The sequence below is a fragment of the Anabrus simplex genome, chromosome 5, assembly GCF_040414725.1.
Source record: "Anabrus simplex isolate iqAnaSimp1 chromosome 5, ASM4041472v1, whole genome shotgun sequence".
NCBI classification, from domain to species: domain Eukaryota; kingdom Metazoa; phylum Arthropoda; class Insecta; order Orthoptera; family Tettigoniidae; genus Anabrus; species Anabrus simplex.
The window spans coordinates 180,537,352-180,551,573 of NC_090269.1; the positions used below are offsets into that span (position 1 = coordinate 180,537,352).

Genomic DNA, 14,222 nt, shown 5'->3' on the forward strand with positions numbered 1-14,222 from the left:
ACTTATGTACAATATTAAATCTGATCAATTAGTAATACGAAATGCAATGCTAGCACACTTGACTCCGAACTGGGCATATTAAGCTCACTCACTCCTTTATCCTTACTGAAGAACCCCCTCCAACATGTGTACAGTGCCATTTTATCTGCAATTTCTATCAGACACATTCTAGTCATCTCGTCTTATACATATTAGATGGCGACAAGAAGTCAATATCAATAACTTTAATTCTGCCTTTCATGACAATCAACAAGCCAAAAAAGATTCTTCAGTTCTTAATAATAACAACATTATTAATAAGTTATATTTAAATGTCCCTGTATATTTAGCCACTTGCTATTAATATATTGTAATTTATAGTTAGGTCGCAATAAGACCAAGCAGTTAAAGTGATCTTAAATAATGTATTTTAAAAATGCAAAGGTTTCTTTTTTTTTTTTTTTTTTTTTTTTTTTGCTATTTGCTTTACGTCGCACCGACACAGATATGTCTTATGGCGACGATGGGATAGGAAAGGCCTAGGAATTGGAAGGAAACGGCCGTGGCCTTAATTAAGGTACAGCCCCGGCATTTGCCTGGTGTGAAAATGGGAAACCACGGAAAACCATCTTCAGGGCTGCCGACAGTGGGGCTCGAACCCACTATCTCCCGATTACTGGGCAAAGGTTTCTTTGTGAACACAAAAATAAATTAAGCATTATTACTTTGAATAAAAAAACTTGGTTAGAGGTCTCTTTTCAGTTCCTAGTTTGTTTTGAAACCAAGCAACTCTAATTTCTTTTCTATCTGGGGGATCATAATCAGGACAGGGATGTTGAAGGCCTTCCACGCTGTGAAATGCAGCATACACATATCCTCTTGAAATGTGGTTTTCACAACAAACAAATCCAACGAAGATAAATTTGAAGACTCTTTCTTTTTCTTGCTCTCACAAAATACCAGTGCTTGTTGATATGCTGCTTCTAAGTGAGACAGTGTCTAGAATAAATCAAACAAAATGTGGCTATATCTCCTACAGTAATATTTAAAGGACAATAAAACACTTAAATTTCTTTTGTTTACATTTGTTGACAAAAAATAATAGGCCTGTTGCTTGGATTTGAGCAAAAGGCCAAAAATGGCAAAATATAATATTTAAATAGGACTTTATAAACTTAAAATAAATCCCTACTAAATATTTTAGCACCTTGTTTTGTTATGCAGCTATTATTATTTTTCTGTTAGAACTTTAAAAAGTGCATGATACAAATAAAGGAAAAAGGAAATTAAGATTTAAAGATGTTAAGAGTTATTGTGAGAAAACCAAGCAAGTGCTAAAATTGCAGATTAAAATTAAATGAATAGCATACCTTCATCATCATGGCTGGCTTCTTTGTATTTCCTACATGACCATTCTCTGTACTTGGCGTTCTAACTCGTATCTACATTTTATTACACTTGGCTCTACAGCCTTTTCTGCCCTCATTTTGTATCTCATCACCAGAGCCCGGATTTCCATGAAATTGCATGTTTTTAAATACGCCAGTTATAAATATTCATTTTAAGGTTTAACGATTCCAAATAACCGTTCTTTTTCCCTGCATGTTTGCATGTTTTGGCCTTTTTAGGATAAAATTCATGCATATTTTGAAGATTTTGGATTTAATAACGAATATTGGGATGTATAATATTGCATAATATGACTTTTCTTGTGACTTTGGTGCATATATAATGCAAACTTGCATGATAGTGCCTTTTTTTGAATGTTGGTTTGCAGAATTTAGGGCCTTTTTTCTACGTTATACAGTATGTCTACTACTGAGAGACAGAGAGAATGTATTCCTGGCATCCTATGGACAACCAAAATTAGTACATAATCCAATTAACCAAACACTTTCTTATCAGCTGCTTGAGTAAACATTGACGTAAGCAGGAAGGCCCCTCGTTGATCTTTGTAATTCTTGGGATTAAACTGTCCCAGTTATACATTGTTATAAATCGAACCGTAAATTGTGCATTACTCATTGACAGCTCATTTTTTCGTCTATGTTAGACGAACAAAATAAAATTTCTATCACATTTCTGTGATGCCACATTACTGAGCTAGCAGCTGGTTTTGCACTGAACCCTCTTCTGTTGTTATCCTAAATTTTCCTACCGGGAACTCTCACTCGTCACTTTGTTAGCGCAGCAGGCAATCGATGCCAGTTATTGAGGAGATTCAAATGTGTCTGCCATCATCGCATGGAGAAGTATACCGCTTTTCACGAGAGTTTAATCCTGATGTAAACAAATAGGCGGAGCACTTTGCCTTTGCACGTGGACACAGACGTAGTTGATTGGAGAAGGAACTGTCGCACTTTGCCTTTGCATGTGGACACAGGCGTAGTTAATTGGAGAAGGAACCATCGCACTCACTCGACTGTATGCGAGCTCGAAGAAAAGTAGTACGTAGCATTAATTTTGTTTTATGTTAGTTTATTACATTTAGAGAGTCTGGAAGAGTAAGTAATCAAATTAAAATATGGTTGTCATATATACCGATATATACATATGCTTCTTTTATAAAATAGTAATTACCGGGCGAGTTGGCCATGCAGTTAGGGCCGCGCAGCTGTGAGCTTGCATCCGGGAGATAGTCGGCAGCTCTGAAGATGGTATCCGTGGTTTCCCATTTTCACACAGGCAAATGATGGGGCTGTACCTTAATTAAGGCCACGGCCGCTTTCTTCCCACTCCAAGGTATTTCCTGTCCCATCGTCGCCATAAGACCTATCTGTGTCGGTGCGATGTAAAGCAAAATAAAAAAAGAGTGATTAAATAACAAGAAATGAAGGCATAAGGCGTGGTGTAATACAGGAAGTCTTCTCATAGTGGGGGAATATCCCTGGCTGTACAGCGTGGAGATAAGGTGTTGCATATTCCAGCAGTCAGTGAGTCAGTATTCTTAATGAGAGAAATGGAGCAATAGGTAGGACCATCGCGTGTAGAGAAGCACAAAAGAGAAAAACCGCTCAGAAGTGACCATAGGGAGTGCATTGTGAATGTGTTCAATAAACTAATTGAACAGAATCCAGGTTTAGCCGTTTATTCAGAAGTTCAGAACTTTGCACTGTTGTCCTATGTGATGCATAGCAGTGTACGTCCGAACACGAGACGTTGACGGGGTGGAGGTAAGGTACTACACGCTAAGCAAATCACAACTCTTTCTTTGGCGGAGGCGTGGACATACCATGTTTACATTAGGATTAAGCTCTCGTGAAAAGAATATAGCTGCGGCAGCTACATATAAGTTGAAAAAAGTGATCCGTTCAAATTCTGATTTTGATTCGTCAAGCTTATATAAGACGTATTGTAGTGAAAATGCAAAAGACGTACATTTTGACCTCACTTTGTCCCAAATGTCTTGATTTGAGTATGCACTGTCACTTCTTGTGACGTAGAAAGATAATTTTCTGTGCTTAAGAATGTGCTGACAGAAACGGACAAGCTTAAATCAAGACAATTCGGAGAAATTAGTTGTTGTACAAATGTTTCAAAATTAACTGAATTTTGACAGTGCATATTTCCAGTTTATTGTGCATGTTTTGCTATATGTTAGTGCATGAATGCATGCACATTTTGAGATTTGATAGTGCATGGAAATCTGGGCTCTACTCATCACATAAGAACTGAACTAAGTATTTTTTCCTACAACTCTTCTTACTGTATTGGTTCAAAACCAGACCACAACACAAGCAAACAGGATATGAATAAGGAAAGGATTTTTAAGCAAGTCACAAGTATCATCTAGCCTGCATAATGGTTCTGCAGTGAGATCTGCATAAATATTAAAGATATGGACTATCAGAACTCCTAAAATTTATGCAATTCACCAACATAACTATAGAGCGAGCTTGATGACTATGACATGTTTAAATATGGTACATTGCATTCTAACCTAGAAATGCCTAAAAATTAGTCAGCCCTGCTTGTTATTACACTAATTCTAAAACTTTTAGTAAAAGTTTTCATAAAAGTTAATTTGTAAAGAAATAAAACATTACAGTAATCATTATAGTAAAGGTGAAAATGAAGCTTAAAGTAATACTTCAGAGAAAGGACAGATCATCCTACACTCAGAACATGAACAGAACGCACGTACCTCAGAGTACAAAGGACAATCGACAAAATGTTTTCATTCAAAGTGACTAAACTTCTTCAACTTAGCAGTTTTCTTCATTTCAGAGTTTCACAGCAAACAGCAGTGGACACCCTGCATCATAGAAATATAACATTACATTACAAATAAAGTAATGCACAGTGCTCACCATCTATTAGGATGTTCAAGGAGCCAGGGAAAGATGATGTAATTACATAGGTAGATTAAAATCATGTGTATTAGTGCAGTGCTCTCCCCAGAAATTTTCATCAGCCAGGTGGCAGTGGCACAAATGAGTAGCCGGGTGGGGAATACTACATTTAAAAAATTAATATGATAAAATTTCAATGTATTCCTTCAAGGCATTAATAATAACATTGGACAGGTAAAACATTAACTGCAAAATTGAACTGTTTTAGTGTTGTTATTATTACGAACAAGACATAAGAGTAATCTGAACTTCTTGTTTGCAATCATGTAACACCGGGGCTTACCACTCGGTTGCTATGGAGTATGGTGGTGGTGACTATTGTTTTAGGAGGAAGTACAACTAGGCAATCATCCTTTATTAACATTAATCAGAGTGGAAAAAGGAAGGGGCCTGACACTTCAAAAAGTGAAGGTATTTGCCAAAGAAAGACAAGGGCTACGAAGGATGTGAAAATGAAAGACTCCCTAGGCTCCCCAGGCTTCGTAACATAATACCATCAGCGTCTGACATGCACAAGAGTTGACCAATGGAGGTCGGATAAGATAGATAAAAGTGAGGAGCCTGGCACAAGTAAGAGGAAGCAATGCCAGGACTCAACTAAGGACCCCATGGTGCCAACCCATGCTACCAAGTGATGAGCCCCTAGGACCCCTTTTAGTCACCTCTTACAACAGGCAGGGGATACTGTGGGTATTATTCTACCGCCCCCACCCATAGGGAGAAATTCAAATGAGTGTGCCGTCATGCGAAATCAAGTGCTCGCTTGTGATTCCAAGCTAATGAAAACACTGCTCGCACACGACACTGCGTGACAGTCAAGCTAAACATTTAAACTCCCATGCAACTGATGGAATTATGCTAACAATAATGATGATTTATCATTTAAATTAACAGTTTCACAGTATTTATGTTTTAATTTGGAACACCCAATGACTCGAATATGTATTAATATCATATAACTAGCATGTAGGTTATGTTAGCTGGGCAGTCTGTAAAAATGGCAGGTTGGTGTACCTATTAAAAAGGTGCTACGAAGAACACTGTAGTGAACTAGCCCAACATTTGAGGATCCTTGCTTTCTGATTCACTATTAAAATAGCTCTATTCAATGTCCCTCCAATAGACATGAAAATCGCCCACAAAATTGGCGTTTTCATGCTCTATTCCGATGCTGAGTCTCTAGGGAGGTGGGAATTTCAAACTGTTTAGGGGATACTCTTCCTTTTTCAGTCCAAATAATCAAGAATATCTGGAAAGTAAACAGATGCAACTTTTCAGACCTTTTAATGGAATAATGGTTCATATCTCCCCTTTGAACCATGTGACCTTGATGCTGTGAGGAGGCCTGTACATCCCAATGAGGCAGATAACTGAGCCATAGGAACAACCATACCAGACTAACAAAACGATTCATTGAAAGTGGATAATAGTTTTCCCAAAGTTGCAAGGGCGGCAGTGAAATGACTGACTGAAATGACCTTGTAAGAGCACTTAATATGGCGTAGCTATGCTGATACTGCTGCACAGCTGAAAGGAATAAGAAACTACACCGATGATGGTTTCCACCAGGCTAAAATATTCTGGAGGTAAAATAGTCCCCAACTCGGATAGAGAGAGAAAGATAGATATGAACACTGACATACTACATGTCAGAGTGTGGAATGTTAGAAATCTGAATCACTATAGTAGGTTAAACCACACCCTTGCGACCAGAGTGGGACATTGATGACGATGATGATGATGATGATGATGATGATGATGATGATGATGATGATGATATAGTAGGTTAGAGAATCTGAAAAGGGAAATGGATAGACTAAAGTTAGTAGTTTGCTTGAGTGAAGTACGCTCGCAAAAATAGCAGGATTTCTGGTGAACCAAACACACAATGATCAACAAAAAATCAAATAGGGGAAATACAGGAAACAGTTTAATATAATGAATGAATGAATGAATGAATGACAAAATAGGGCAACAGGTAAGTTACTATAACAAGCATATTGAATGGATTACCAAGCCAGTGCCCACCACAATAATACAGGTGTATATGCCTACTAGTTCATCTGATGACAAAGAAATTGAAAGAATACATGAAAAAAGATGGAAATCTAATTGTGATGGGAGACTGAAATGCAGTAGTAGACCAAGGAAGAGGAAGTAATGTGCCATGCTTTTTGGATCATTTCATATTTACTGTCGCTCATAATGCTGTTGTCCAATTTTCCTTTCCACTATATTTCTGATTCTCTGGACCATAAGATGCACCTTGATAATAGGATGGAAATGTAACAAAAACATTTATACGTATTTCTTAACCAAAATTTTATCAAGGAACATTACACTTTAAGCACAGAGACCTAATAGTACACTGTAAAATATTATCACAACAACTCATTTTTAGTCCTCAATATATATTTATTTTCACTGTCAATCATATTGTTGTTACCTAAATTTTCATTTCCACTATCAGTTTCAGATTCTTCTCTTCAGGATCATCAAGAGACATGCTGATACTGCATTTCTTGAATGATTTCTTTTTTCACAGATTCCCAAGATGACTTCACCCAATCACACACCTGTTTGATTGTTAATCTCTTCATTATCTGGAGATGTTGCATAGTGGTGTGGTGTATCTATATATTTTGTCCATTCCTCACATATGAAGACTTTAAACAGCTAATTAACAGTCCTGGTATGACTGTCAATTGATGGCTCAAGATCTTTACACTTTTCCTACTTGTTCTTGTTGTGTATGATTTAAAACATTTGGCCAGGGCTAAATTACAAGGGTTGAGAGCCTATATTAAGGGTCAAAAATTAGTTGTGACTAACGGTATATGGACCAGAGTGTGGACTGCGAAGAAATTACGAGAGGTGGAAAATGACAGCAAAGACGAAATGGTAGTGGGGAAAAGTGTGGAAGTAAGACAGGCCAGAGACAGTAAAGTGGGCGAAGACGGACATGGAGGTAAAGAAAGAACCAAGGACAATAAAGCACCGGATCCAAGCTCGCAGCAAGAAAGAAAGAAAGGGATGGATGCGATAGCTGAAGCATTTGAAGTAGCGAACAGGGAGGTATTAGCAGAGATGAGGAGGGAAATAAGGGAGACCAGGGCAATATTGAAGGAGTCCATAACGGAGGCCAGTGGGAAAGAAGAAAGAAGAAAACAGGGAGCGATTGCGGGAGTAGAAATGCAGGATGTAACAAGAGCACGCAAACGAAGCGAAAATATGACTGGGAGTCAGGAAGAAGAAGCAAGAGGTGCCCTAGTGAAAGGGAGAAGTTTGAGCCTAAGAGAGATATGGGGCAAAAAGAACAGAGAAGACGAAGGCATAGTGACAAGAAGCAAAAAAGGTAATCTGTAGTTGGAAGTAAATTGCTGTGTACTGGAGAATAGTGGAGTGTGTGCATGTTATACATAGCCATGACAAGAGCGGTTAAATGACAAGTGGGTCTGAAGAGGCATGATACCAGATGGTGAAGTGTGTAGTGAATGAGGAAGAGAGTGTGTGTAACTAGGACAGGTGCTAAGGAGAAAGTGAATATATGGAGATGGTTGGAATATGAGCTGGGGCTCTAGTTAACCTAGTGATATGTGAGTCAATATGGTTTCATCTTAGTTGACGAATTGCTTGGGCTTTAAAGGTAACAAATATAGTGAAATACTAGATGCTGAAGTGTGATTACCAGTAGAGAATCTTAAGGTGTAGTAAATGGCACTCAGGCAGTACAGTGGAGGTAACACGTAGTCAGGTGTGCAACATAAGTAGAATATAAGAAAGGTCAGTGTTCAAGAGAGAATGCGCTGAATGAGATACCGGCCGGAAGCGATACACTCTGTGGCCTAAGTGCTGATTCAGCCCGACATAGCATTGTACTCTGCCCAGTTATATGTTGCCAGTTTTAGTTTCCCATTACTAGTATTGCCATATTGTCAAATAGATGGAATTACCTTATGGCAGTAGTTATATTAGTTTTCGTTTTTATCTCTTTTTCTTAATAGCAATATTGAGATCGTTGATATCTGAAAAGACATCAGTGATGCATTGACATTTGATTATTATTATTATTTTCAATACTATCAGTTTTTGTTTTATCCCTGTTCTTAACAGCAATATTGAGATTTTTTGAGGTTTGGTTTATATATGAAAAGACAACAGTGACTTACTGACAATTGATTATTATCATTTCGAGTAACTTTGTTTTTTTTCTTTTCTTTCTTTGTTTGGGGTTAGTTATTTTTACTATACGAGCTTTATGATATGTGTACAGCAACTTAGCAGACTAGGCTAGGCATTATTATTTTTCTTCCGTAAAGGATCAATAAGGCTTCAGCTGTAGATCTGGTAGAAAAATAAAGATTACGATTATATTTACGATTATAACGATTATAATGTATGATTTAAACTGGAAGACTGGGCTTTTCAGGAGGCCACCAAAATATCCTAATACTTCTGCAATATGTAACCTACTGTCTCACACATCTGCTTCTAGCCAGGGCCATTTTGCAGCATGCAGAATGTTTATTTTCCCTAAACCTAACAGCTGATTCTCTTGTTTTTGCCACTTGCAAATAACCTTTTCTGTACGTGGTGGTCCATTGCCATATTATTCTGCAACTTTTAATTTTAATGCTGCATTATATAAATATCAGCAGTATTCCACACATTATGGTACTACTCACATGTAACATAATGTACACATATAACACAGATCTATGGTGTTTTTCACATTGCAGCGCCATTTATAGGCAAAGCAAACCTATGGTGTTCCCCACATAGGTGTACTAATCACAGGGACTCGTACTATCCTGTAGTGTTTCTCACATAGTGAGTACTAATCATAGGCAAGGAGTGGGGTTCGAACCCACCATCTCCCAGATGCAACCTCACAGCTGTGTGTCCCTCACCGCACAGCCAATGCTTCCAATAGATCATAATTTAGGCCTTGTTAACACTAGGTTCAAAAACCACAAATGACAGCTCTATACATTGACAAGGCCTGGAGACCCTGGAAGATAATTTTTTTTTACAAGTTGCTTTACGTCGCACTGACACAGATAGGTCTTATGACAATGACAGGACAGAAAAGTGCTAGGAGTGGGAAGGAAGCACCCATGGCCTTAATTAAGTTACAGCCACAGCATTTTTCTGGTGTGAAAATGGTAAACCATGAAAAACCATCTTCAGAGCTGCCGACAGTGGGGTTCGAACCCACTATCTCCTGAATACTGGATACTGGCCGCATTTAAGCGACTGCAGCTATTGAACTCGGTCTGGAAGATATCAAACTGACTTCATTGTGCTTAGGTAGAGAGATTCAGAAAGTAGGTGTTGGATTGCAAGACATTCTCAGGAACAGATATTGATTCTGACCACAACTTGGTGGTCTACATGAAAGTCCATCTGAAGTTGAAGAAACTGAAGAAAGGAAGGAATGCAGAGAGATGGGATGTAGATAAGTTGTGGAAAAAAGAGAGTGAGGGAAGGTTTCAAGGAAAACTAGGACGAAATAAAAACATACCTCGATCTGACACAAAATTATACTTTTAGGAGATTTCAATTCCAGAGTTGATAGGGACTCTGGGTAGGAACCATGGGCAACAGTAACTCTAATGGAATCTTCTTGTTAACTAAATATTCAGAGCACAAACTCATTATTTTACAAATACACATGCTTGCCAAAGAACAAGTTCAAAATATCATAACACACAAGGATAAAGCACTGACATCTAATTGATTATGTAATAGAGTGCACCAGAGATCAGTGTGGTGTACAAATTACACAATGATGATGCTGATGATTGCTGGACTGACGAGTATTTGATACAGTCCATAATGGCTCTGTAGGTTCCTTGAAAGAAATGAAAACAAAAGGAACAGGTAAAGTATAAACTGAATGCTGAATGCAAACTTGGAGACTCTTTTGGATTTAGAAAAACTACCACTTGAATACCCAGATGACAATGAACAGTTCTTGTCAGCATTGAAATCAGTGAGGAGTCAGCAGGATTTGTAAAGAGAAAGCATCTGAACTGGTTTGACGTAAATTATAGTGAAAGTAAAAGCCTGGTAGACCAAAAAACTTATATAGAAGAATTGGCAAAATGATCCAAATTTGATCACAAAGAAACTACAATACCAAGAAGTCATGTCTAAGATTCAGAGAACTTGAAAAGTGAAGAACCCATGGTGGTCCACAAGATCATTTGAAATGCAGAATCTAGCCAAAAGCAACAATACTAGAGCTTTCTTCAATGTCACCAAAGCTGTCTATGGGCCATCAACTTGAGACTTGAGTATTCTGCGATCAACCGATGGCATTTTTTATAATTGAAAATTATTTATTCATTCATACATGTTTAAAAAAAAATAGATTTAGACAAGTCAATACAGATTCTAATCAAATACCTATTATGGTTAAATTTATCAACAACCGGTGGCAGTCGACTTCTCAAAAACAACTCTTCTATTAGGTATTTTGCTGGTGCATAAGTCCATAGCATTTTTGTTTTGTATGTCAGTACTCTGGTTGCCATGGATTTATTTATCAATTGTCATTTTTGTTTTGAAGTGCAAGTATTGTGCTTCCAGATATGTACTGAATTTTTCATTCTCACAGACAATGACAGTTGGTGTGGACATTAGAAAATGGAGTGTCAAGTAGAGAAAATGGAACATGATGATGATGATGATGATGATGATGATGCTTGTTGTTTAAAGGGGCCTAACATCTAGGTCATCAGGCTCTAATGGTACGAGGTGAAACAAAATGTATCCACTGACTAGAATTTAAAATAAATGTTGATGAAAAAATTATTATAAATTTAAAATAACTTCATAAGTAGGAATGTGTCGCTATACTGTGGCCTATCCGAAGATGACATAATACCACTGCTTCTCTCCAAGAAATCCGAACGGAAGTCTTCCATACCTTTGTAGTTCCTTTTATTGTTCTCAACTTATATGGAAGAGTGGTGGCCTGCCACTCCATCTCTCAACGGGATATAATGAAATGTCTCTGCTGAGAACAAATATCACTGGCTGGAGCCTTGTAAGGCAATGGTGGTGGTGGTGCTGCTGCTGGGAGAGGGGATAAAGTGACTACCTCTTTGGCAGCCCTATCAGCTGCAGTTGGCTATTTCCCACTACACACATGAGGCTAGGGAGCCACAAAAACATGATTCTGGTATTAGCACTCCAACACCCAGTCAGCAGGTCCTGGATCCGCTGCACCAGAGTGTGCAGAGGGAAACATGCATCAATAGACTGTAGCGAACTCAAGGCGTCCATAGACAACAGAAAGTGACGGCGTTCATTGGACAGCGCGTATCATAGAGCTTCAAGGGTAGCACAGAGCTCTGCTGTGTACACACTACAGGTTTCCAATAGACAAACAAAAAAAACTTATTATCGAAAATGAATGCACAGCCTACGTTCGCTTCTGCCCTTGAACCATCCATGTAAACTACTACTGAATCCGGATACTGGGCAACAATGGACTGGAAGAGCCTCCAATAAATCCTCTGATAAATGGATGGGTCCAGGTTCACTTTAGGGCCAGTGTGCAGATCTAGGATTATTTCAGGTCATCATATTTGTCATCTACAGCACAAGGAACTGAAAGTACATCGAACAATCCGTAAATGCTATCTAAGCATATACCAACCAGCTGAGTTGTTCATGGATAAGCAGCATAAAGCCGACGGTTTGCATTGTCGAATATGCCGGGACAGCTTGGGTGAAGTGGCATCTATCACAATTTTTGCAGCATAGGACAACAGTATCTGTTGGCACCTCAGGCATAAGGGCGCACAGCAGATTCAGCGTACTAGCAATGGGGCTTGTACAAAATGCTCCCGCTGCCAACCTAACTCTGCTGTGGTGGATGATATTCAGTTTCACAAGGACACTTTGCCTTGCTGATCCATATGCTGCACTAACTGTTCTCTAACCTGGATATAATATGTGCCCTATAAAATAGTGGGAGCGCACTGTGTGGTCTGCCCCCAAGTACTGTCGCTAAGAAACGTCCAAATATTCAGTTTCTTAGCACATTTGACCTTTAACTGACGCACGTGTGGCTCCCATAATCATTTGCTATCGAAAAGGAGCCCAAGGAATCAATAAGGATTGGGGTGAAGAGTGATGTTCCAGCAGAAGTGAACAACAGAGGTCTTTGCAGTTTCAAGAACCAAAGTTCTCTTCTTCATTACTGTACTGGGAGGAACACCCCAAAGCCGCGCATTCAAATTCAGCGCCTAAAAGAACTCCTCTATTGGTAAAACAGTGAAACCGAAACTACACCAACTTAGAACTTTACTCAGACGATGTCGCCACAAAAATATTGAGTAGTTTTGTTATTGTGCAGTTGCCTAACCTGAGTGAATTACTACTTGTTTCCTTCGACATTCAAAAAGAAGTTTGGGCATTTTTCCACAGAGGACACCACTAAAAACTATGATCATGCACCCTGGTGCGAGTTGTAAGAAGTTATAATTTAAAGAAGTTTTGTATTTCTAGGTTTTTGTAACTGAATGATGTTAATTTATTTTAGGGTTGGCAATATTTCCTGTTTCTTTCCGCCAGTTTTGAATCTAGCCAATTTCTGTATTTAATTTTCAACCTATCACAGGCTTCTTGTTTGATTCTAAGTGTAACTTTTGTATTTATCCAATAAAATTGAGAGGGTGTGGCTGGTTTAATCTTGAATGATCTCGAACCTTCCCTGAGGGTTTATAAACTGCAGCTTTTCTCGTTTCTTGGCCAATTGATTGTCATCTTACTGAGTGTGCGTGTCAAAGCAGGAGGCGGGCGGCCTCTTTCATCGGTCAACAGAACATCTACCAGGTAATGGCCACATAACTTCTTTCTTCTTGCTACCTCCACATTTTAACCCGAGGGAAAGGTCTGACTCTTTAGTTATGTAACCAGCTTTTCTAAAATGTAACTTCTTCCAGCTAATGTAAAAACTTCATAAAATCTTTAACTGTAAATCGGGGATAGAGATTGAATTACCATCTCAAGCTCTCCTTCATCTTGGTTTGAGGTGACTACGTTTTTATAACTGATTTTCATTCTGTAATATGGTAAAGTAATTTTCTATACGAGTCATCTCCGTAGTTTGGGAATAGCCCCTTAGGTTGTTTTAGTGTTCATATCTAGGAGTGCAAGTATACGCCTCCATTCAGTTTGTGTTTTGGGCCATTTACTTAACCTGTTCCTTTCCGCAAAGGCCCTGTAGGTTGGGTACAAGATACCCCTGTTTCAAATTGTAAGTTGGACCATGGAAGGCCAGAGAGTGTAGCCTCGAGGAGGCTGAAAGGAAATGGAGAGTTGGTTAGCTCTTTCTCAAATTTTGTAATTGTAAAGTGTACCTCTGGGAGGCTAGATATTGCAAATTTAAGAGCAAGTGCTCTTTGAATTAGGGGATTTCTGCTGAAGTTTACTAAAGTTGTCCTTTTTTGAATTGTAAATTTGAGCTGGGAGCTCAAGAATTGTAAAGCGAGGGGCTTGAAGCCCAGGACCTGTCAAATTCACTAATATTGTATTTTCCTTGACTTGTTCCAAAATTGCTAATTGTACCTGTTACACTGTTATTTGTTGATTTTTGAAATTCTAAAGAAATATAACCTTTGTTAAAATTTTAAATTAATTTTGAGACTGTAGTTAGACCCATTCAAGCCCACACCTTCTTTGACCTCTTTCTGCTCCACGGGTATACCCGTAACAATTACAAATCTCAGAACTTATTATAATAAACATTTCTTATAGTAAGCTTTCAGGACTAGAAACCAGGCTTTGTTTACCCATTCAGATTCCTCCTTACAGTTGAAGCTGTTGGTGTGCTTCAGGATTTCAACAGCTTCCCTCCGTAGCCGGGCATGATAA

At 38.5% G+C, this 14,222-nt stretch overlaps 1 long non-coding RNA gene across 2 annotated transcripts in view; it reads right to left on the bottom strand.

The window, feature by feature from the left end:
* Positions 1-272: 272 nt before the first annotated feature.
* Positions 273-14,222, bottom strand: part of LOC136874742 (uncharacterized) — a 110,702-nt gene continuing 96,752 nt past the window's right edge. For both annotated transcript variants that reach the window (XR_010860285.2, XR_010860286.2), the window contains 2 exons: positions 4,124-4,234; positions 273-978 (listed from right to left, as the gene is read on the bottom strand). This is a non-coding gene — a long non-coding RNA (uncharacterized lncRNA). The remainder of the gene's footprint in view (positions 979-4,123; positions 4,235-14,222) is intronic.